Source organism: Microtus pennsylvanicus, chromosome 9 (assembly GCF_037038515.1).
Source record: "Microtus pennsylvanicus isolate mMicPen1 chromosome 9, mMicPen1.hap1, whole genome shotgun sequence".
Classification (NCBI taxonomy): domain Eukaryota; kingdom Metazoa; phylum Chordata; class Mammalia; order Rodentia; family Cricetidae; genus Microtus; species Microtus pennsylvanicus.
The window spans coordinates 26,587,462-26,610,185 of NC_134587.1; the positions used below are offsets into that span (position 1 = coordinate 26,587,462).

At 44.7% G+C, this 22,724-nt stretch overlaps 1 protein-coding gene across 4 annotated transcripts in view; it reads left to right on the plus strand.

The window, feature by feature from the left end:
• The window catches only part of Cacnb4 (calcium voltage-gated channel auxiliary subunit beta 4), a 253,473-nt gene that overhangs the window by 156,998 nt on the left and 73,751 nt on the right, over positions 1-22,724 (plus strand). The gene's annotated exons all lie outside the window — the stretch shown is intronic.

Sequence of the window (22,724 nt, forward strand, 5' to 3'; positions counted from 1 at the left end):
ACTGTTAGAACGTCTCTGGGAAATGGGCACTTGTGTCTTCTCCCTTGGCTCCAAGCATTGATTTTTTCGAATACATTGAAACTAGCATACCACCTTAAGCATACCACCTTAAGATGCTTGGTTTTGTTTGAACATTGCATGACACAGTTTGGCACAGGAAATAATCAAATGAGCTTTTACTCACAGTGAACTGATATGATAACCTATCAGTTTCCTACATAAATGTGCTGTGACTAATGGCCAGTTACTGACTTCCTCTGCAATGGATTTATAAACATGGCCTGTATATACAGTTTTTGAAACTCCAAGTTGTGGGCTGAATGAAGCCTTATTCTAACAGCAGTAGACTCTCCCATGCTGTTATTTAGAGGCAAACAATTTTTCAGGATGAGTGCATAGCACTTACAAGTGAGCTTCCATGTAGTATCTCTGAGGAGATGTAGAAAGTGAACAAAACATTTTTTGAATATAACAGTCACGGCTAGCTCTGTCCCCTGTCTTGTCCACCTAAAAGAAGAGCACTGTAGTGATGGTGACAGTGTTGAAAGTTGTCCACATACCTTCTTCCAAGATCCTTTATGGTCATAGCACCATTTGACAAACACATTTGATCGCTTCTTTATACTTGCCTTCCTACAGCTGTCACCTGTTCTTCTTTAAGGCCATACAGGAAATTTTGTATTAGATAATCAATCCCATTCATTTGGGCCTGTGACAACATACTGTGGCCGAGGTACCAGGAGGAGAAAGCCTGTTCGTTCAGAATGTCATTCTGTAGTCTGTCTCTAGGGCAACCCCACATGGTCTAAACCCTCCCAGGACAGTCTGTCTGTTAAAGGTTTCCACTGCCATCTAGTAGTATCAAGCTGGGAATCCAGCTTTTAACACACGGACCTTCGAGGATATCCCAGATCCAAACTCTAAGGAGATCTCCTGGCGAGAGTGAGTTGTCAACTAGACAGGATCTGGAACGATCTTGGAGACAAACTTCTGGGCATGTCTGTGAGGGAGTCTCTATATTTGGTTAACTGAAGTAGCAAGGTCCTCTCTAAGTGTGAATGGTACTCTTCTGTGAGTCTCAGAACTCATAAAAAGGAAAAGGTAGTCTGGGCACCATTATTTGGGGAAATTTCTTATTAAGCTAGAATAATTTATTTTTCTATATCATTTCAACATTAACAAGAATATAATTTTGGAGTAGAGAGGGTTTTTTAAGCAAAGCTGTGTGAAATTATCAGCCATCTACCACTCTTACTAAAAGACTAAGCCTTTTACTTTAGGAACTATGAAATATCCTTTTCTTGTGTGCTTCTTAATTTCTTGTGTTTGCCTAGTATGTTTTCCTTTTCTAAAGGACCTTTCATAGCGGGATGAATTCCACATTGTCCAGGCCCAATGGTAGCCACTCACCTTCCCAGCCCTGCCTCACCTCCGTGTGTGTATGCTCAACTTTGGTTGGTTGGAAAAGGGTCTTGTATAGAGGTGGGATGACGTGGAGCTCTTTGGATGGAGTTGTTATGGTCACAAGCAGGCTCTTTGGATGCTGATGCAAAAGTGCAGTGACCTCTGCAGGTACAGGTTCCTCACCTTCTGGAGAAGAGCATCACCTCAGGTTTTGCAGGGTCACATCAACCTGTCCATCTGGGACAGTCTTGTGTCATTCTCATTTGTTCTCAGGGCCCTTAGGACTTGTCTGAGGACCCCTGAAACCTTTCTCTAAAGTCAGGCCCTATTTCAAAAAAAAATAAAATAATTTTGATAGAAAAATCTGTATATAGGTTCCTTTTCTCTCTGCTAGTGATATTTCCTCTCAAGGCAGTGCCCACAGTGAAAGACCCTCAGAGTGGTCCTTCCCTCAGTAGGAGACTCCTAACCCAAGGAACAGTCGAGACCACTGGCTGCAATTAGCAAGAGGTTTATTGGGTGGGCACAGGTACCTGTGGGCGGCAAAGTCCTTTCAGAGGACTTGCGTGCCTGCAGGCTGGGAGAAGGTCTTTTTTATAGGAAAAGGGTGGCAAAAGCAGGCATACAGAAGCAATGCATGGTTACAGGGATCTCATTGGTCAGTTCGAATGAGGCGATGGGTTCATTTAGGGGACAAGCTTCCGGGAGACATGAAGGTCTGATAATAATAGCAGACTTGGCCCTATATAGGGTACATGTAGTTTTTCCCAGAACTGTTCGTTCCCCTCCTAGGCCTGGTGTCTGACCACAGATATCCTGTTTTGGCCGCCTAGGAGTACCGACTTTACCTTGAACTTACATTTGTTTGTGTGAAAGCCTTGCAAAATGGCATTACAGCAGCTAAGCTGGGGTCTTTCAACAGTAATGAAGGCAAAGGGGAAAAGTCAAAAGATGAACGTCCTGGAACTATGCAGGGTACTGGCTTATTGGATTGCCACAGGGGAAGCATTGCTTCTGTTTTATAGGTGGGGAAACACTGAGGAGATCTGATAAAGGGCCAAGAGCTGATGGGATCAGGCTTCCTGGCAGTCACCCATCTCCTCTATCAACACAAAGCACCAGTAGTTTTAGGCCACACTGGTCCTGACCCCCTCCCCCGCTCCCACCCTGCCCCTGAATTTTGCTCAAGACTATGTGTGTGTATGTGCACTATACACACTTCCATCACAAACTAAAATTGCAAAGGAATTCCAGGTTGGGCTTTGTGTGCTTATGTGGCAAGGGGGGTGGGCAGGGATCCAGAGGAGAAAGAAACAGTGGTTAACTTCACTCAGTTCAAATGACTTTTTTGTTTGTTTGTTTTTGAGACAGTGTCTCACTATATAGCTCAGGCTGCCCTTGAATGCTCAGTCCTCCTGCCTTGGCCCTGTGAGCACTGGGGTTATAGGCATAGGCTTCCACACTTGACTGCTTCTCCAGCATTGATCTTTTATTCTTCTTGACATCTTGACATCTAAGTGAAATTCTGAAATAAGAAAGGTTTTACTCCTAGAAATCCGACCTCAGATGAAGGCTCGCTTTTAAAGCTCTGGTTATACACCCCGGAGCAAGGTCCGGTTTTTCCCAGCTACACTTCTGCACTCATATAGGAAGGCATTTTGGAAAGACTCTAAGGAGCAAAAGAAACGTTCTCTGGGGAGGGTTTTTTTTTTAAAGTAGTCATGGATTAGTCAAGTTGGGTTCAAGATTTCAAAATGTTATAGTTCATATTCCTTCTACAAAGCATACACAAATATATAACTAGAAAGGGGGAAATGAACAGTTAGGAATCGTTTTCATTGATACTCACTATTTTTTAGATAACAGATTGTGAGTATCTTCATATCTACTGGACAAATTAAAATTGGTTGATCATGTACCATGCTAACATATTAGTACACTTGAGAGAGGTCCTCCGTCAAGCCTTTATTCTTATTAACTCATAGTTGTTGGGAAAGTGTTTAGAATCTCTGTAAGTAAAAGCACCATGTTTAATACCATTTCAGGCACATGCACTATCCAGGAGACAAAAGGGGTGTCTTCAGATATTTAAGTGGGTTTCCTATGTGAGAGGAGTCCAGCTTCTTGTAAGAGAATTGAAGATAATGGGTTAGGAGCAATGGACTCAAATCTCAGGGAGACAGAATTAAAAACAAAAGCAACAGCAACAAATGAAAGACTAAAATGTAGAGGTTTCCGAAAATTGAGTGGATGAGCTCCCGATCTTATGGATGTTAGGGTAGAGGCTGGACAGTCACTGATTGGACGTTTGCTATAAAGATGGAGTTGAAATGAACTGGACACTCTGTAGGATGCTCTCCAACCTTGGAATCAGGTGATAATATGCATACTGGAAATCAGACTTCGGACTTTCTGACCAGAAAATAAGTAACAGTTTAGCCCCTGTCAGGTGTGTATCATGGCGCAGGATTCCATTCCTCTGCTGCCAGCTCCAGAAGTCACTGTATGGCCACGATGTCCTCAGGAAAGCAGCTACAAATGCCCCCTGGCACAGCAAACACTTCTTAGCGTGCAGACTCAGAAACATTGCGTCCATTTCTTCGGGGACTTTTATTTTTTTTTGTCTCCAATTTCTAAGCTGATATCAGTTCAGAATCTTATATATTTGTCCACAAACCAAGCATGAAAACCAAGAAAGATTTCTCTTCTTCTGCGGGACAGGCATCTCAATTACCGCTCTTTTCCTTTATCTCAGGCTGTTAACTAACTCTGACAGCTGAGAAGTAATCGCTCTTCTGAACGTAGAAGACTTAATGCAGAACCGCTCCCAGAGATCTTTGTGTTTTCATAGCAAGTTCTGGTTGATTATACAAACGAAACTCTAAAGCAGTGACTCACCCTTGTAGAATCGAACTCTGGGACTGGCAGGGGCAGTCTGGGGGACAGCGAGGAGTCCTCCTGGTTTACAAACCATCTGACGCAGGTATCTGGGCTTTCCCTGAGAAGAAAGCTCTGAGCTGTGTTCATTTTGCTCATTTCCATATAGGATGATGGAGTAGAATTTAGTTACGGCTGACACTCGGTGCGTGGGTAATTTGTGCCTTTTCCATTCCGACCATGGGTATTCTCTGAGGTGCCTCTCCTCATCTCTCCACAGAAGACCATTCACCGAGGCAGATGGCCACACCAGATGCCCTCTCGGGCAACGGCCTCTAAAATAACCTGAAGCATCTTTGGTGATTTATGTCCTGAAAGCCCCATCAGCATTTATAATCTTCGGAACAGGAGGACTTTCTGGCGGTTTTAATGGAATTTCTGGTTCATATTAGACCCAATAAAATATCTTCAGGAAGACAATCTAACTTACATCCGATGATGTAACTACTAGATATCCTGTGTCCCGAACGAGGGATAGCCCAGGCCTGGGACCTGCCTGAGAACACAAGGAGTTGAAGTGGTTTTCACTCTCTGGGGCCAGCCTGCTCCCAGGATGACTGCTTTTTATTCCTCAAAGAAGCAGTTAATACACAAATGGCCAGATCATCAAATGCTGTGGGACATCTGAGCACAAAGCACCTGAGTTCAAAGAGCCGGAAGTAGCCTTTCCACCTGGAATGGCTTACTGTCTGTAGCGGGACGTATCTAAGGAAGTTTTTCCACACAAAACTTCTTAGGTGGTCTTAGCACATCTGGTGAAGATCATTGGTTAAAATCCCCTGAAGAAGTGGATAGAAGGAAAATATTCTATGACCCTAAATATTCTTGGGAGCCCAAATCTGACTTTCCTTTCCCAGACAGCCACAGCCTCTGTGCGAGCAGCAGATTTGGCTTCTCGTAGTGTTCTTCCGTTAAGAATGACTAGCCTTGGGCTGTTTGATCTTTCACTCCCTGAAAAATTAACACAGACTCTCAGGGGCCCAGCAAAAGCTGTGTCCATTTCTGTTCAAACAGCACAGAAACATTCACGAATACTTATTTTTCATCTGCAGTTTCTTATGCACCAACCTGCTTAACTGGTCAGTTCTTAGAAATATTAAAGTTAATAGAGCTATGCTCGCTTGTTCCCGTTGTTCTTGAGAGCTGGCCCGATAGTTTTCCCAGAAGGCTCTGCGGACTTGACCTGTGGCAGCTCCTGAGTTTGTGTAGGTGTGCATCTGTAAGAAATTGGGGCAAAAGGATAAAAGCAGTCTTTGAAAAGGCAATCCATCTCTCCTTTCTCTAAGCACTCCATATTCCTTGAAGAGAAACCTTTGTATTTCCACGGAGTAAAAGAATACATCCTACCGTGTAGACTAACAGCCTAATCAATACCATTTTTTTTCAAGTCTTGTCACCGTTTCAAATTCCTATCAATGTCATGTTTGGCAATTAGGAATGAAATACTATAAGCACAAAATAACTTGATTTTTTTCTGAGTTGTCTCATCATCTCCAAGTAAAGTGGTTTCCATCCACATATGTGACCATCTTCAGTGATATTTTTCAGTTACTGCAGTAATTGGTCCTCTTTTCTTTTTTCCTTTGTGAGACAAGGTCTCAATGAATCAGGAGCTCAATTATCTAGCTAGACTGGCTTGGCCAAGATCCTCCTTCCTATGTTTCCCCAAAGCTGGATAACATCAAGACCCAATTTTTCCAAACATGTTTGGGATCTAACTCAGGGTGTCATATTTATGTGGCAAACCTTCTGCTGTCTGAGTCCACCTCCTCAGCCCCATAAATAAGGATTTTAGTAAGGTTCACACCTGGTTGTTCCTTTCTGCTAAGTGTCTTTTGCCTTTGAGACCTTATGAAATAGAATAAATGAAACCGCTTGCTAAGAAGCTGGCACTGGGTCTGGTACAGGATTCGTGGAGAGGCGAAGCAGTCCGCCACACCGCGTTCACTACGTTCTTCCACAGACTAGACGGGCGTGTATCTGTGCTTAGACATTTCTCTCTCTCTCTCTCTCTCTCTCTCTCTCTCTCTCTCTCTCTCTCTCTCTCTCTCTCTCTCTCTCCCTCCCTCCCTCCCTCCCTCCCTCTCCCTGCCCTCCTCTGGCCTCAGAATCTTACCAGATGGCTTTATTATTTATTTACTCCACTGGTTCTTTTCACCTTTCCCAGATTTACAAAGTCTCCACTCCACAGGAAGAGGGCAGAGATTATTATTGTACGTGTGAAACACGAGTCTGTCCATGTCATCCCTTGTGATGATGATGGTGGTGACAATGACCACAAAGAAACTAGTCTTTTCTCTGAGAGGCAGGAACCCTTCCACCCTCTCCACATCTTACAAGATCCATAGAGCCCAGCTGTTCTACTCTCAGACACCTCTTAACCCCCTTTAAGGGAGAGAACGTGCGTTGACCTTCTTGGGGTGTCAGATTCTATCATCACGGCACTGCGAGTTCCTTCTCCAACCCCAGTGCCTGCTTCATCAGCTGGGTCTCTGTGTATCGGGAAGAACTGCCTCAGAAAACCTTAACACATTATAAAAAGACTTTTTCAATCTTGTTTTTATGACGACTGTACATTTGGGAAAAAAAGTCCACAGACCTCAAAATGTGAAGATTTTGACTTTGAATCCCAATGTCCCATGAGCTAAGGAGTCAAAGTGTAATGAGCTCACCCTTCCCTGACCACGGTGGCACAATCCATAGGGGATGTGGAGTTTGGCTTCCCAGGTAGCTTGGTGTGCACAGGTCCAGATGGGAGCCCCAGCTGTACAGGGTGTTCTCTTGGTGTGCACAGGTCCAGATGGGAGCCCCAGCTGTACAGGGTGTTCTCTTGGTGTGCACAGGTCCAGATGGGAGCCCCAGCTGTACAGGGTGTTCTCTTGGTGTGCACAGGTCCAGATGGGAGCCCCAGCTGTACAGGGTGTTCTCTTGGTGTGCACAGGTCCAGATGGGAGCCCCAGCTGTACAGGGTGTTCTCTTGGTGTGCACAGGTCCAGATGGGAGCCCCAGCTGTACAGGGTGTTCTCTTGAACACCACTCAGTTTTTTGGGTCAGCATTTTCCCTATCTATAAAAAGACAAGTGAGAAGAACAATAAAACTGCACTCACGGACTGCGGCGGATTTATATATAAATGAGCAGAGCATGTTTGATGCCCTGTTAAGTAACAACATCAGCAGCAGCACATGAGACAAACCAGAGGGCCTCACGGCCATTTGAAGAGCTAGCCTGTCTCCGCAGGACAGAGAATATAACCCTGCTAATAGCATACTAACTGTGGGAAATCTGTTATCCGATGGAGGCCTAGACACTGAGACTTCTACATTTCCTCGGATACTGCACTTGTTGGGAGAGGTTACTATTATAAGGTACCACCACTTGGGAGGCTTAGAACTCAGAAGTTTATTATATCAATGTTCTGGAGACTAAGAGTCCGAAATTAAGGTACCGTCCGTCCGGGACATGTTCTCTCTGACCTGTGTTGGTTAGGGTTTTGTTGTTGTTGTTTTGTTTCTGTCTACTCGGCAATTTAGAGTTATCTGGGAAGAGGGAACCTCGGTTGAGAAAATGTTTCTATCAGCCTGGCTGGTAGGCAAGTCTCTAAGGTGTTGTCTTGAGTAATGATTGATGTGGGAGGAGCCAGCTCATTCAGGATGGTGCCACTAGAGGTGGCCTGGCCTATATAAGAAAGCTGAGGGAGGAACCAGTGAGCTGCCTACCTCCAAGGTCTCAGATCAGGCTCTGCCTTAGCTTCCCCTCATGATATACTGGAAACCTGTTAGCCAAATAAATCCTTTTTTCCTCAAGTTGCTTTTGGTCGTGATGTTTATCACAGAAATAGGAATCTAGCTATGGGAGGATCCTTCATCCTTCAGCTATGGACAGCCTGAAACTACTTGGCTCGTGACAATGTGGCGACTTTCTTCTAGTATATCTCCACTGTCTCCAAATCGTGCCGCTGTCTGCACCCACGTGTACATGCAGAGGTCAAAGCGTGGAATTGGAGCGTCTTCCCGTATTGCTCTCAGAATTATTGCCTCAAGACAGGATTACACTGAAAGCTTCCTGTTGTTGACTTGGTTGGCTGGCCAATGAGATTTCTGGGAGCTGCTTTCTCTGTCCCACAGAACTAGGGTGATGGGCAAACACAGCCATGCCTGGCTTCCTAGGTAGATGCTGGGCATTGGAACCCAGGTCCTCATGTGTGCAGAGACATCACCTACTCAGTCCCAAACTTCTCCTTTCAGTAACGTCACAAGCGCATGGCATGAGTGCCCACTTTTTGTGTGAACTTGGAGTTTATTAAGGAAAGGTTTACATAGATGTAAACTTGGGCTTGAAGAAAGAGGCTTAAGAAAAACACTCAAATACATGCCAAGGGCGAGTGTGTGGTCTTACAACTTAACTTGACTATCTCTCTGAAGACCGTAGTTGCAAATGTCCAGTTCTGAGGGACTGGATAGCATTCCAGCATACTTTCAACTTGTTTTATTGGACATATAATCTTTAGCATCCCCTCACTGTTGTGGTATTTATAAACTGTTCTTGGTTGGATTTTACCAAATTTTGAGGCCACGTATTATCTGTGGGCCTTCTAATTTGATGAAAAATTGCTGACCCAGTACAGGCACCTTTTCTGATATGTGTCCTTGCCCGGTAGCCCATTTTAGTGTCTTCTTAAAATGCATCCCCCCCCCCCCCCGCCTGCTACGTTAGACTGTTTTGATTGCAGAAATGGCTTGTGCTTACTCTAACAATTAGATCTCTTGCCTGTTCTCCCATCATCTCCACCTTAATACTAACGCGATATTCCCAGCCTGCTCTTGGTCCCTCCGCCTTTTCCTCCCTGCTCAGCCATGTGAGAACACACCTGTCAGCTTGGGTCTTTTATTCCTCCAGAAATGAGACCACGCCTGTCAGGTACTTTCCCTGCCTCCAGGTCGCACGCAGGCACAGAGCTGTTTCTTTTTGACAGCCGCAGAAGATGTGGGTGGCCTACAAGTTTCCGTGGCTCCCTGGCAGGTGGAAATTTAGATCGCCCTTCCCCATTTTGGGCTGTGGGGAACGATGAGTAGAAGCGGAGCCCACACCTTTGTTTTTCTAATGTGCAGCTTCAACAGGCACTGTTTTTAAAGAAAACAGCAACAATGATTACATGTCTGCTCTGAACACAAACACTAGTGTCTGGGAGCTTTTCAGAGTGTGGCAATGAGCTGGCCCACCCACTATTGCTCTGATGCCCTTTGCCTGCCTTGGGAAGGCACAGAAAGATTGCCACAGACCAAGAGAGAGCTTCAAAATGAGGTTGGGAGCTTTCTCGAGCCCTTACACTTAACAGTGCCTGAATTTTATTAAGGTTCTATAGCATTGTTCCTTTTGTCAGCTGAGAATAAGCCTTCATATGTCACGCATTCCAAATGCAGTTCCCAATTAGACTGGACAAGCAAGCTCTTCAGGAAAAATAATTAGGACAGGCTAAAGATAACCTGCATTTATAAGTAAGCTTAAAGTCAAGCCACCCTCCGCTTTAGGGCAGTTTCAGGGCTTAGTTTGTGTATAGACACATCACCAGCAGGCACCCAGACACTGTGTTCTAATCGCAGGTTAGCATCATTCATATAAACTGGTTCTGTTTTCAGAGTAAGGCACACAGGAGCCTCAGCAATTCTTGGTCAATAGCCAGCTAGTATACTGCAGTGACCTGGGATGACCTGCGAGCCCACAGGCAGGACGTGAGCTTATAGGTTTATCTATTTTAACTGGCAAGGACTGGAGCGTGACTAGAGTCAGAGAGACGGAAGCAGGGCTTGCTTGGGTATGATGCTGCCATGTTTTTGTTTTCTCCTCTTTAAAGGCTTATAATAGAAACTACAAAACTTCAAATAGTATAGAAGTTCCTAGAGGCAGCTGGGACGTAGTGGTGCATGCCTTTAATCCCAGCACTCGGGAGGGAGGCGGAGGCAGGAGGATCTCTGTGAGTTCAAGGACAGGCTCCAAAGCTATACAGAGAATGTCTCGAAAACCAAAAATAAATAATAAATAAGAAGTCCTTGAGGCAACAGATAGCATATGTCCTATTTTCAAGATATTTTGCTACCCGAGTCAACAAAGGTTACAGAGTAGTATAAACAGTATAATGCTATGTGTTTTACATAATGAATTATAATATATTAATACAGAGATATGTAAAGATAGACATGTAGATGTGGGCATACATGTATGTTTAAGAATTAACTGGTCTAAGAATGGAGGAGTACTTAATGTCTTAGAACTCTCCTTCCCCACTTAGCAAAATACATAACATCAGAATGCTTACTTACTGGCTGATTCTTAACCAGCTTCTGCCGCCCAGTTCTCTTTGGATTGCGCCATAACTTGTTTCCCCATCCCCGGGTGAAGGACACTTCAACACAGATTCAGTGTGGTAATATTACAGCCAGCACCACAGGGAACATCTTCTTAAAGTTATATGAAGGCCGGCGTTCTAAATATTGCCATCCACAGTGGCATGCATACGTAGCGCCAGCTCTTTGGGAGGCTGAGGCAGGCATACCATTTGAATTTCAAAAATTGCAGCCAGCCTGGGCAACATAGCAAGTCTCTGCACATAGAAACCCTCAAAGTATACTAACAAATTGATTCACAACCATTGTACTTCTGGAATTTGGGTCATGATTCATTATTCGCAATATAAAAAAATGATTCTGGCATAACGTTTGTTTTAATTTGATTTCCACTTAAAGTTTTGATCCATTTGAAAATTCTAGTAGATTACTAAACAGAGACCTATTCTGACTTTTTCATTCTGTCACAACCGCCACCCCAACGTTTATCATTCCTTATCTGTCTGCCCTGCCTCCATTTTGAAAGGCTTCATTTATCCTTCTCATAAATACCCGTATGTGCATGGCTATCTAAAGTCTGTATTTGTGGCCATTTTCTCTCTTTCTGTGCTACCCTCAGACTATTCCAATTACTGTAGCTTTGTAAAACATAATTTTGAAGTTTGGTAGAATTTGTTTCCCCATTCATCCCTCTACCGCCATTACAGTTTTCTTAACACAATTTTATTTTTCCATGTGATTTTGGGAATGACTTTCAAACATTTTCGCCAAGAAAAATCATATTTGGGCTTTGTTTGTGATCCATGCTTTTCGAGCATGGGGAAAACGTGTCTTTATGACGTGGGGTATACACACCCCAGAGCAGTGGACAACCTTTCTGTTATTTTGTGAGCAGAGGGGAAGACTCAAACTTTCTTCATATAAGACACGGAAATGTTATGTCACCACCCCCTGAGTATTTGACCGATCTAAAAATCATACATGAGTGGGATGTTTCCTATTGGGTTCTTTGTTGTGCAAAGGGAAACTTGTGGTTTTACTATATTAACGTCATATATTAACCAACAACTTACTCTGTTCTCTACCAAGTCTCATTAAATTTTCATTGCGTGTCTTGAGATCCCCAGATCCACAGTGATGTTAGGTGAAACTACCATGAGCTGGTGCCTCTCAGTCCCTCCAGGGAAGTTTGCTTTTCATCTTTCTGCTCTGTCTGTTATAAGGACAACAGTATTCTTTGTTTTCTATATCACATGGTTTAATATTTACAAACTACAGGTTATAATACATTCATGGACCCCAAAAATCTTTTATCCTGAGTGAAATTTATAAAAAGAAATGAAATTGTAAAACGAGTAGAGAAATACTAGAATAGTACATATTCTAACCACCATGAATTTTATGTTTCACAAACACACATTTCCTAAGTCGATAAACAAAGATAATTTCTTACTGTAAGATACGGTGAGAGAAAGTTTGAAGTGTGCTCTAAGGAGTGACTTCTTTCTGGATTTACAAATTCCTTCCCTTTTGCCTCTGTCACTTGAAAAATGAATACCCCTTTCCTCCTGGCTCCACCCCCTTGCTTCCTCAAGAGGAGGACCATGAGTGCTCTGCCCCTTGCCACCCTTTGGATGGCATGTCAGTGGTGCCCTAAGCTGAAATAAGATGTCTTCATCAGAAGTTGAAGGGGAAAGAGCCCTAAGCCAGGCTGTTGGAGAGCACAGAGGCAAAAGAGTGGTTTGTTGAACTCAGCAGACTGAATCTGTTCTGCTACTTTTGTTTATTTCTAATTATTTGCTAAACATATGTACAAATTATAAACCCTAGCCATATTTTCCACCTTCTTTTCTGACCACTTGGGTAGATCAGACTTTCTAGAAGACAGAGCTAGGTGAGATGCAATCAGGGTTCAATCCCAGGAACGTCACTGTGGCTGTGTATTGACGGACTTCCTTCTACACACAAAGGCGTGCCATAGAAGCATGGGAATATATGGGGGGTGATCCTGGTCTAATAGGTTCATCCTCGGCCTGCTTTTGATTCCGTTACACTATAATCGAGCATTCAAGTATCTGTTACTTAATCCAAGAAATAGAAAAGGTTTGCCCCAATTTTCTTTCTGTTGCTGTGATGAAGCGTTGGCCTAAACCAACTTGTGAAGAATGGTTCTGATTTCATCTTACAACTCCTAAGTCACAATCACTGAGGAAAGTCAAGGCAGAACACAAGGCAAGAACCCAGAGGCGGGCAGCTGTGGAGGAACGTTGCTTACCGGCTTGCTGTCCTTGCCTGGCTCAGCTAGCTTCCTTATGCAGTCAAGGCACACTTGCCTGGGGATAGCATCTCTCACATTGATCTAAGCCCCCCTGTATCAAATAGTCATCAGGAAAATGTCCCCACAGATGTGCACACAGGCCCATCTGACGGAGACCAGTCCCCAGTTGAGGCTCCTCCTTTTCAGCGTGTCACATTAACCACTGAGATCAGCCATCACAGTGCCGAAGAAGGGGTCGCCAGGCAAGTTAAAGTCCCCACCCATAAACGGACAGTCAGTCAGTAAGATTTTCTTTATTTTTTATTTATTTTTATTTTTTTATTGAGAAAAGGATAAAAAAACAAGCTTCCACCTCCTCCCAGCCTCCCACCTCCCTCCCCCTCCTCCCACCCTTCTCCCCCTCCTCCCACCCTTCTCCCCCTCCTCCCACTCCTCTCCCCCTCCCTCTCCAGTCCAAAGAGCAGTCAAAGCTTAGACAATACATTAGTATTATTTGCTTGTATTTCTTTGTGTGCAGGCAGCTGTCCATACTCCCAAATCCAAGCAACCTAGCACCAGGCTCTCCTGTTAGGCTGAACATCGGACTGGATTGGGTTTCTCTGTGATGTTACCACACACAGCCGCGTTGACGTTCTCTTGGGGTGTCTCACACTCAGACTCTACATTCCCACTTTGTACTTCCCATCCTGTGGTCTTTCAATGTGCACTGACAACTTCCCTTTCCTTCATGTTTGACTGACAAGAAGGAGGACAGGGAGCAATAGATAAAACCAACCAGACTGGTCTTGGTCTCAAGTTCAGGACCCTGGTGCGGCTCTCGCTCTCTTGTGTTGCCTATTGGGCAATTTTGGTTGTCTGGGGGGGGTGCTCCGCCCACTTAGCCCCTGCAGACTTCAAACCCATCACCGTTAAAGATGACAAGCATCAGCTACGCTGCCCGCCACTCGTCCTTCCTACTCTTCCTTTCCGTCTGAACCTTCTGCTCCTCCCTTGAGCCATGGCATCCCTCCCTACCTCTCCTTCTACTGCTGGTCTTGTGCTTCATTTTAATAAAGTGACCGGAGCAATCAGGAGAGAATCCGCCACAGCCACGTCCGTGCATCTCCCTTACCCGCCTTCCTCCTGTTCCTGTGCTGCCGTCTTTGTCTAGCCCCAGCCTCTCATGCACTTGGTTGATCTCTGCCTTCTCAGGATATAAGCTTCAGCACTTCTCCCTGTTCTTGCTTGGCCAGTCTCCCCCATCTCTGCTGAATCGTTCTCGTTTGCAATACATCCCGGGCGGATGCTGCTTCCTCCTCCTGTCCGTCTCTCCTTTCCACTTCAGCAGGTGTTCCTCACTCATCTGGGCTGTGAGTATGTTCACGGTGAAGCCTATGGACTCTTTCTCAAAACAACATCTTTAAATGCTTCACGTAAAACAGGACTGCAAAAGGAGTAATTATCAGCAATAATAATATTTTCAACTGATAGGGTGTGCTAACATTTTTCCTGTATTAATATGCTCATGAATTTAACATGAAAGCAAGCTAAGATTACATTTTAATTTTTAAGCAAAAATAAAGCATACTGCTGCAAAAAGTTCTCTCTAGATATAACCTTTGCACTACGTATGCTCCAAAAGCCTGTGTAATATTATGAGAGCAAAGATTCTCGTAGGATCTGTTCAATTTAAACAATGAAAATGGTTTGTCTCTGATATAGTGATTAATAAGGGATTATGTATAGAAAAGGAACAAAGCGGCTTGGGTTTCCCCCATAAAGAGATGCAGCTGAACTGAAGGCCCCTGTGCCAACCTCACAGTCACTTTGCCATAGTGGTGAATGAAGCCTTCTGAGGTTTCTGCAACCATCCCTATGCAATATGCAATGCAATTGCTAGTGGCTTAAACAGACTGCTGATATTGCATTAACAATTGATGGAAATGCAGATAAGCCACGGGGTCAAAATCAAGTTTCAGTGTTTCCCATCTCCACTGGCGTACTTCCCAGGTCCTTCGGGGCTCTCCTAAGAACCTGCTTCTTGCAACAGCCCTCAGTGCTCTGCCTTTGTTGTGTGGGGCTCTCTTCACTCAGGATCTTGACCCCCACCATCCTTTGGACCTCTTCTTAGTGAGGTCACCAATGCACCAATGACTTTTGTATTGCTATAGGCAATGGTGTTGCCTGTCTTAGCAACAGTATTTGAGAGGATTGGTTGCTCTTTTTTTAAAATTTATTTATTTATTAAAGATTTCTGTCTCTTCCCCGCCACCGCCTCTCATTTCCTTCCCCCTCCCCCAATCAAGTCTCCCTCCCTCGTCAGCCCAAAGAGCGATCAGGGTTCCCTGCCTTGTGGGAAGTCCAAGGACCACCCACCTCCATCCAGGTCTAGTAAGGTGAGATTGCTCTTTTTTTTTTTAATTTAATTTTCTTTTTCTTTTTTTTTTTTTTTTTTTGGTTTTTCGAGACAGGGTTTCTCTGTGGTTTTGGAGCCTGTCCTGGAACTAGCTCTTGTAGACCAGGCTGGTCTCGAACTCACAGAGATCCGCCTTCCTCTGCCTCCCAAGTGCTGGGATTAAAGGTGTGCGCCACCACCGCCCGGCTTAAATTTAATTTTCTACTTGTGTATATTCTTTGCATATGGCACTATGCGATATAAGACATTTAATACCAACATATATTTTATATGAGTGCATCTTTTTATCGAAAATTTAATTAGCTTATACCACATTGGGTTTCATCACATTTTCAAGCAAAATTGATTTTGATTGATCCCCCCCCATTTCCTGCCCCTCCTTGTATCCTTCTCCCCCCCATCTCCTGCCCCTCTTTGTATCCTCCCCACCATTTCCTGCCCCTCTTTGTATCCTTCTCCCCCCATCTCCTGCCCCTCTTTGTATCCTTCTCCCCCCATCTCCTGCCCCTCTTTGTATCCTTCTCCCCATTTCCTGCCCCTCTTTGTATCCTTCTCCCCCATCTCCTGCCCCTCTTTGTATCCTTCTCCCCATCTCCTGCCCCTCTTTGTATCCTTCTCCCCATTTCCTGCCCCTCTTTGTATCCTTCTCCCCCATCTCCTGCCCCTCTTTGTATCCTTCTCCCCCATCTCCTGCCCCTCTTTGTATCCTTCTCCCCCCATCTCCTGCCCCTCTTTGTATCCTTCTCCCCCCATCTCCTGCCCCTCTTTGTATCCTTCTCCCCATCTCCTGCCCCTCTTTGTATCCTTCTCCCCCCATCTCCTGCCCCTCTTTGTATCCTTCTCCCCCCATCTCCTGCCCCTCTTTGTATCCTTCTCCCCCCATCTCCTGCCCCTCTTTGTATCCTTCTCCCCCCATCTCCTGCCCCTCTTTGTATCCTTCTCCCCCCATCTCCTGCCCCTCTTTGTATCCTTCTCCCCCCATCTCCTGCCCCTCTTTGTATCCTTCTCCCCCCATCTCCTGCCCCTCTTTGTATCCTTCTCCCCATCTCCTGCCCCTCTTTGTATCCTTCTCCCCCCATCTCCTGCCCCTCTTTGTATCCTTCTCCCCCCATCTCCTGCCCCTCTTTGTATCCTTCTCCCCCCATCTCCTGCCCCTCTTTGTATCCTTCTCCCCCCATCTCCTGCCCCTCTTTGTATCCTTCTCCCCCCATCTCCTGCCCCTCTTTGTATCCTTCTCCCCCCATCTCCTGCCCCTCTTTGTATCCTTCTCCCCATCTCCTGCCCCTCTTTGTATCCTTCTCCCCCCATCTCCTGCCCCTCTTTGTATCCTTCTCCCCCCATCTCCTGCCCCTCTTTGTATCCTTCTCCCCCCATCTCCTGCCCCTCTTTGTATCCTTCTCCCCCCATCTCCTGCCCCTCTTTGTATCCTTCTCCCCCCATCTCCTGCCCCTCTTTGTATCCTTCTCCCCATTTCCTGCCCCTCTTTGTATCCTTCTCCCCCCATCTCCTGCCCCTCTTTGTATCCTTCTCCCCATTTCCTGCCCCTCTTTGTATCCTTCTCCCCCATCTCCTGCCCCTCTTTGTATCCTTCTCCCCCCCCCATAGACTTTCCATTTCCATGCCACGTGTATCATCGCCCTCTCTCCCTTTCCCCAAGGCATTTCCCATCTCTGTGGCTTCCTTTGTAGCCTGGAGCCTCTCCCCACACTCACCCCCCACCTCATATGCATCCATATAAACGTGATAAGCTAGGACCTGCAGGTGAGAGAGACCCAGCGCTTCGTTTTGGTGGAGTCCTCCCTTTGGCTTCTCTCTGGCCTTTGACGTTCTCCGGTGTTTGATGCTGCTGCCTTGTCATCTGACATCTAAGTTGTGGTGTGAGCCGGGACTCGATCCTTCCACGGCATTTCTTTCTATCTATATGTATTCTTTTATTTATCTCTCTTGAATGATAACTTCAGCCTCAACCACCTGAACTTCAACCGCCCATTATTCATTATCCCCACATGGTTGCCTATTAGAAAATCCAATCTGTCATGTAAGTTTGAGCGCCCATTGTTCTCAGACATGCTTTTCTTTGGTCTTTCCTCACCCGGCTAATCTCAGCTCTTTCTCTGGAAACTTAGGCTGACCACCCTCAATGCAAGGCTAACCCATCAGCAATGCTCGCCAGTCGTAACGTCAGAGTCTATCTTGGAGATGACAATTTCCCTATCCCACTGTTGCCCAGTCAAGTGATGCTCTATTTTGATTCTCTGAAAGAGGGCTCCAGCCTCCTCATCCTCCCCCAACCCTTTATCCTATCATGAAGTTTATAAGTTTAGCAATCTTACAAGGAGCTTGTCCAATTCCGCTTACTTGAATTCAGAAGCAGTATGCACGGTGCCTAGGGATAGTCAAAGCTCCCAGGATTTGATTCCACAGTGACGGTGTTTATTTAGTGCTGTTCATTTAGTAGAAAAATCATGAATATAATAAGATTTTTAAATGATGTTCTGCAAGTTTGAAACATGGCATCTCAACTTTAGGAACTTATTATTAAAGGATACTGCTTCAAATATTCAGAAATTGTTTCCCATATTCAGATGAAATCATGACCTATATCCCTCAATATGAAAGGACGGTGCTGTTTCTGTCGTCTGACTGTCAGGCATGGGAAATGTGTTAGCTAGCAGCACCTTCTTCTAGCATTCTTTCTCTTCCATGAATCAGAAAATGATAAAATGTTTCCAATGGCATTAGAGTGCGGGTAACTTTCTAGCAATTAATTAGACTCTGTTCAATGAACACTATTGAATGGCTGTTATATGCCAAGGACTCCACTGGGTGCTGGGACACAAGTAAAGCCAGGGGATGTCCCAGGAGATCCAGATGAATAGGGAGGCAGAGGAGACAGAGAGTAGGCACAGTTACACAGGGGGTGGAATGTTCAGCTCTGTGAGCGTGGATCTCTAGGCTCCATCCTGGCGCTTTCTCTAGAGTCCTTGGAAAATTATCTGTTCTTGGTTACTGTGTCTAAGGGACCCTCCATGCCACCCCCAACTCTGTTCTTGAACAGTGCTGGTTTAGAATCCCAAAGAGTGAAAAATACACATGTCATATAAAGACTTTGCTGGAAAAATGCCTGTCTGAAGTATTCCAAAAAATGTAGACTCTATTCTTAAGCTTTCTTTTCTTTCAATCTTTCCTTCCTTCCTTCCTTTCTTTCTTTCCTTCCTTCCTTCCTTCTTTCTTTTAAAAAGTTTCTCAAGTCAGGTGGTGGCGGCGCACGCCTTTAATCCCAGCACTCAGGAGGCAGAGGCAGGCAGATCTCCATGAGTTCAAGGCCAGCCTGGTCTACAATAGCTAGTTCCAGGACAGGCACCAAAACTACACAGAGGAACCTTGTCTTGAAAAACCAAAAATAAAATAAAAAATAAAAAGTTTTTCAAGACAGGGTTTCTCTGTGTAGCCTTGACTGTTTTAATGAAGTAACTCTAGATATCTCTTACTCATTTCTAGGGACTTCCATTTTAAATAGCTCACCCCATCACATTAGACCATTCTCTGTGGTGATATTTATGTGTGTGTATTCAGAGATATTCATGTATTTATATATATTAGATATATTTGTGTAATATATACACAAATGCTTACTGTAGGAACATTCAGAATATATGAACATACGTAATATGCAAGAGAGGTTTTTCATTTGGGGGGTGTGTGTATGTATGTATGTATGTATATATGTATGTTTTGGAGGCCAGGTATTGCTGTTCATGGCTCTGGTTAGCCTGGAACTCATCCGGGTAGCCTAGGCTGACCTTCTGCCTGTGCCTTCCAAGTAAAATTCTGGGGCCATGGGCTGGTGTCACCATGGTGAACAAAAGAGTTTTAGAACAGTTCCCCCCTGGGTGGGGTAGAGAGAGAAACCCTTGGAGAAGTTTAGAATGAGAATACCAGCCAGATAGGGCCAAGCTGGTAATCTGGGGTCTGACCTGAAGTTGCTCTTGCTTACACACTGATTAATTTTTAAAAGAGGCGAAGCATTGTAAGGAGGTCACATTCTGCCCTTTCCCCGAGTGCTACTACTTGTTATCTCACTGAGTGAGGTAGGTTCTCGGCAAGCCTAGCCTTATTTTTTTTCCCCTTTCACAGTTCTGGGTGTTACACAGGGAGCAGGTGCAGCTTCCTGACATAAGCTGGCAACCCTCCTAGACTCACAAATATGAGCATGGATAAATTCCAGCCTGAAATTATTTTGCAGGCAGGCTGAGTCAACAAATCTTGGGTATTGACTGGGTTTAGTCCTTTAGGAACTGACTCAATATTTTATGAAACCGACTCGCCAAGCTCAGAAGGTTTTAAAAATAATAGGACTAAAGCAGGATTTGTGATTTCCACCAAGCGTTTGCTCGAGTCTATAGACAACTACTGCCTTAGTAACTCTTCGACATTTCTGATTGTCAGGAAACTCTAGGCTATGCATCGAAAGTCTGACATTGGAAATGTCATGACTCTTAGAAACCCCTACCTCTCTCAGGGAGAATTCCACAGAAACTTGTCCTGGACAGGAGATGGCCACCGGAAGCCATGGATCTTAGTCTGTTTTTTGCATCTTAGTCTGTTGCTCTAGCAGAATACTCAAGACTGGGTAAATTGCTAGAGGCAGGAAGTGGGGTGATATGCTTTGCCTCACAGTGTTTTTTAAATGTAATTTAATTTTAGCTTGGAAACAAAGGTTTTTTGTACCTGAGGCTGACCTTGGGTTCCTGATTGCCCTGTATCTACCCTCAGGTTCTGGGATTTCAGCCTTTGTTTTTTTTTAAATAAATCATTTTTTATCTATTTATTATGTACACAGTGTTCTGTCTGCATGTATGCTTAGATGCCAGAAGAGGGCACCAGATCTCATCATAGATGGTTGTGAGCCACCATGTGGTTGCTGGGAATTGAACTCAGGACCCCTGGAAGAACAGCCATGTAGATGGAGCTACAGGCAGGCCTGCTTTTCGTCCCACCCATCTTCTGCATGGCTAGCTTAGCCCCAGAAATAATAACATGGAAACTCTATTCATTTAAACACTGCCTGGCCCATTAGTTTCAGCCTCTTATAGGCTAATTCTCACATCTTGCTTTAACCCATATTTAGTAATCTGTGTAACACCACGAGGTGGTGGCTTACCAGGAAAGATTCTAGCCTGCGTCCATCTCGGAGAGGAGAGCTTTGGCATCTGCCTCGCTGCCTTCTTTCTCCCAGCATTCTGTTCTGTTTACTCCACCTACCTAATTTTCTGTCCTATTAAAGGGCCAAGGCAGTCTCTTTATTAACCAATGAAAGTAACACATAGACAGATGACCCTCCTACACAGCCCGTGCTCTTAACCTCTGAGCCATTTCTCCAGCCCCGATTCCAGCCCTTGTTGCATGCCCGTGGCTTATGGTTTTAGAGGCTGGGAAGTCCAAGTCCAGATTTTGCTTGAGCAGCTCATGCTTCTTCAGATTATAGCAGAATAAAAGCAAGTACCATGTGAGGAGAGAGTAAAATCAAGCTATGGAAGACAGATGTGTTTTTATACCACGGCAACAGGTCGAGCCCAAGGAACTCTAAAGCTCACTCAAAGGAAAGACATTAATCCATTCACAAGAGTCTATTCCTGTGATCCAAATGCCTCCCCCAGAATTGAAGTCATAACACACGAGCTTTTGGAGGGCACGCTCAAACCATAGCAGCTTTGTTTCATTACAAAAGATTGGCTATTGGCTGACCCTGAGGCGGACAGTTATCCTGTGTTAGCCCAGAGGGCCCAGCACAATCACTGGGGTCAGGTATAACGTAGATCGTAAGTGTACCTAACCTCCACATGTTAAGGTTTGATGCCTAATGTGGAGATGGTGGAGCCTTTCAAAGGTGGGACTTCCTGGATAGCCTGTGAATTATTGTGAGCATGCCCTGAAAAGGATAGTGGGATCCTTCCTCTTTAACACAAGCGGCTTTGCTGCACTGCACACTCCCACCATGATGAACAGCAATAGAGCCGAGCAGCCATGGACCTGACACCTCTGAAACTGTGAACCAAAACAAAACTTTCCACGTATAAGTTGATTTATGTCGGGTATCGTTTTTCACAGTAGCAAAAGGCTGACTGATACAGTAAGCAGAAGAGGGAACGAACGTTTGAGAAAGACTCAGCTGTTTTTGCTGCTTTGGAAACGAAGGACTAGGTTTGTGAGCCAGAAAAGGCAAATGGCTTATAGGAGCCAAAAGGCAAAACAGTCTCGCCCTGGGGCCTCCCAAGGAACAAGCCTCTGCTGATGTGTTAATTTTAGGTCAGTAACGTTCGTTTGTTTGTTTTCCTTTTGCCTGTCCTGCCCTGCCTTCCTTCCAGCATTGAAAACATCACAAGTCCTATAAAGTCTTCCTTCTTTCTTGGTTTCTTCTTCATGCCCTCCCTCTCTGGGCTTTTGAAATAAGCAGTCCTGGCTGGCCTAAAACTCCCTGTGTAACCCAGGCTGGCCTCCAATCCTGCCAATCCTCCTGACTTTGCCCTCTGATGCTAGGATTTCAGACATAAGCCACTGTGCTTGGGGCCCCATTTTGGACTTCTGACTCCCCAGAACTGTGAGGGAACATCTGTGCTGGCTTGGCAGGCTGGCTTGTGGTCATTTGTCACAACAGTGGCTCATGGGAAGGAAGCCTGTGTGCTCCAGGAGGAGGAAAGAGAGAGTGGAGTTTGATGGCTGCCTCAGCTAGTGCCGTTCATGCTGCCTTGAATGTTTTACCAGTTGATGCTTTTCATTGTCATCAGTGTTGATGAAATTAGGGCTTGTTTCCAAAGGAGATTGTAAATATGTCAGCTCCCTAAGATAATGTAATAAGCTTAAACTTTGTAAAACTTAAGAACTCTAAGGCCAGTTCTCAGGCCTTGAGGATGCGTGATAGCCTAGGCACACAGCACTCCTATGCCTGCCTGTTGTTATCACAATCAGAATGCATGTTTAATTGGAAATTCTTCTCTGGTAAAACAAAAAACCAAATTATACATTATATTACATATATTGATATATTGTATACAAATATACACATGTTATACATATATGATAAGTATATTATTATTATAGTAAGTAAATCAACTTCTGAGGTTACTGTGAAACCTCTGGACTGGTGAGATTAGGGAAAAGGAAAGAAACCTAAGTAACATTTGTTTTACAACTGTCCTATGTCTGTGCGCTAGGATATGCATATTCTAGCATCTAATAATTTCCAGATTGCCGTGTCACTCACTGAACATCACAGCAGGGTCACCAAACGCAGAGGAGAGGCTAGTTATCTAGCGTTTACTTTGGAGGGCACGCTCTTTGCCGAGCGGCTTTGTAAAAGCTGTAGT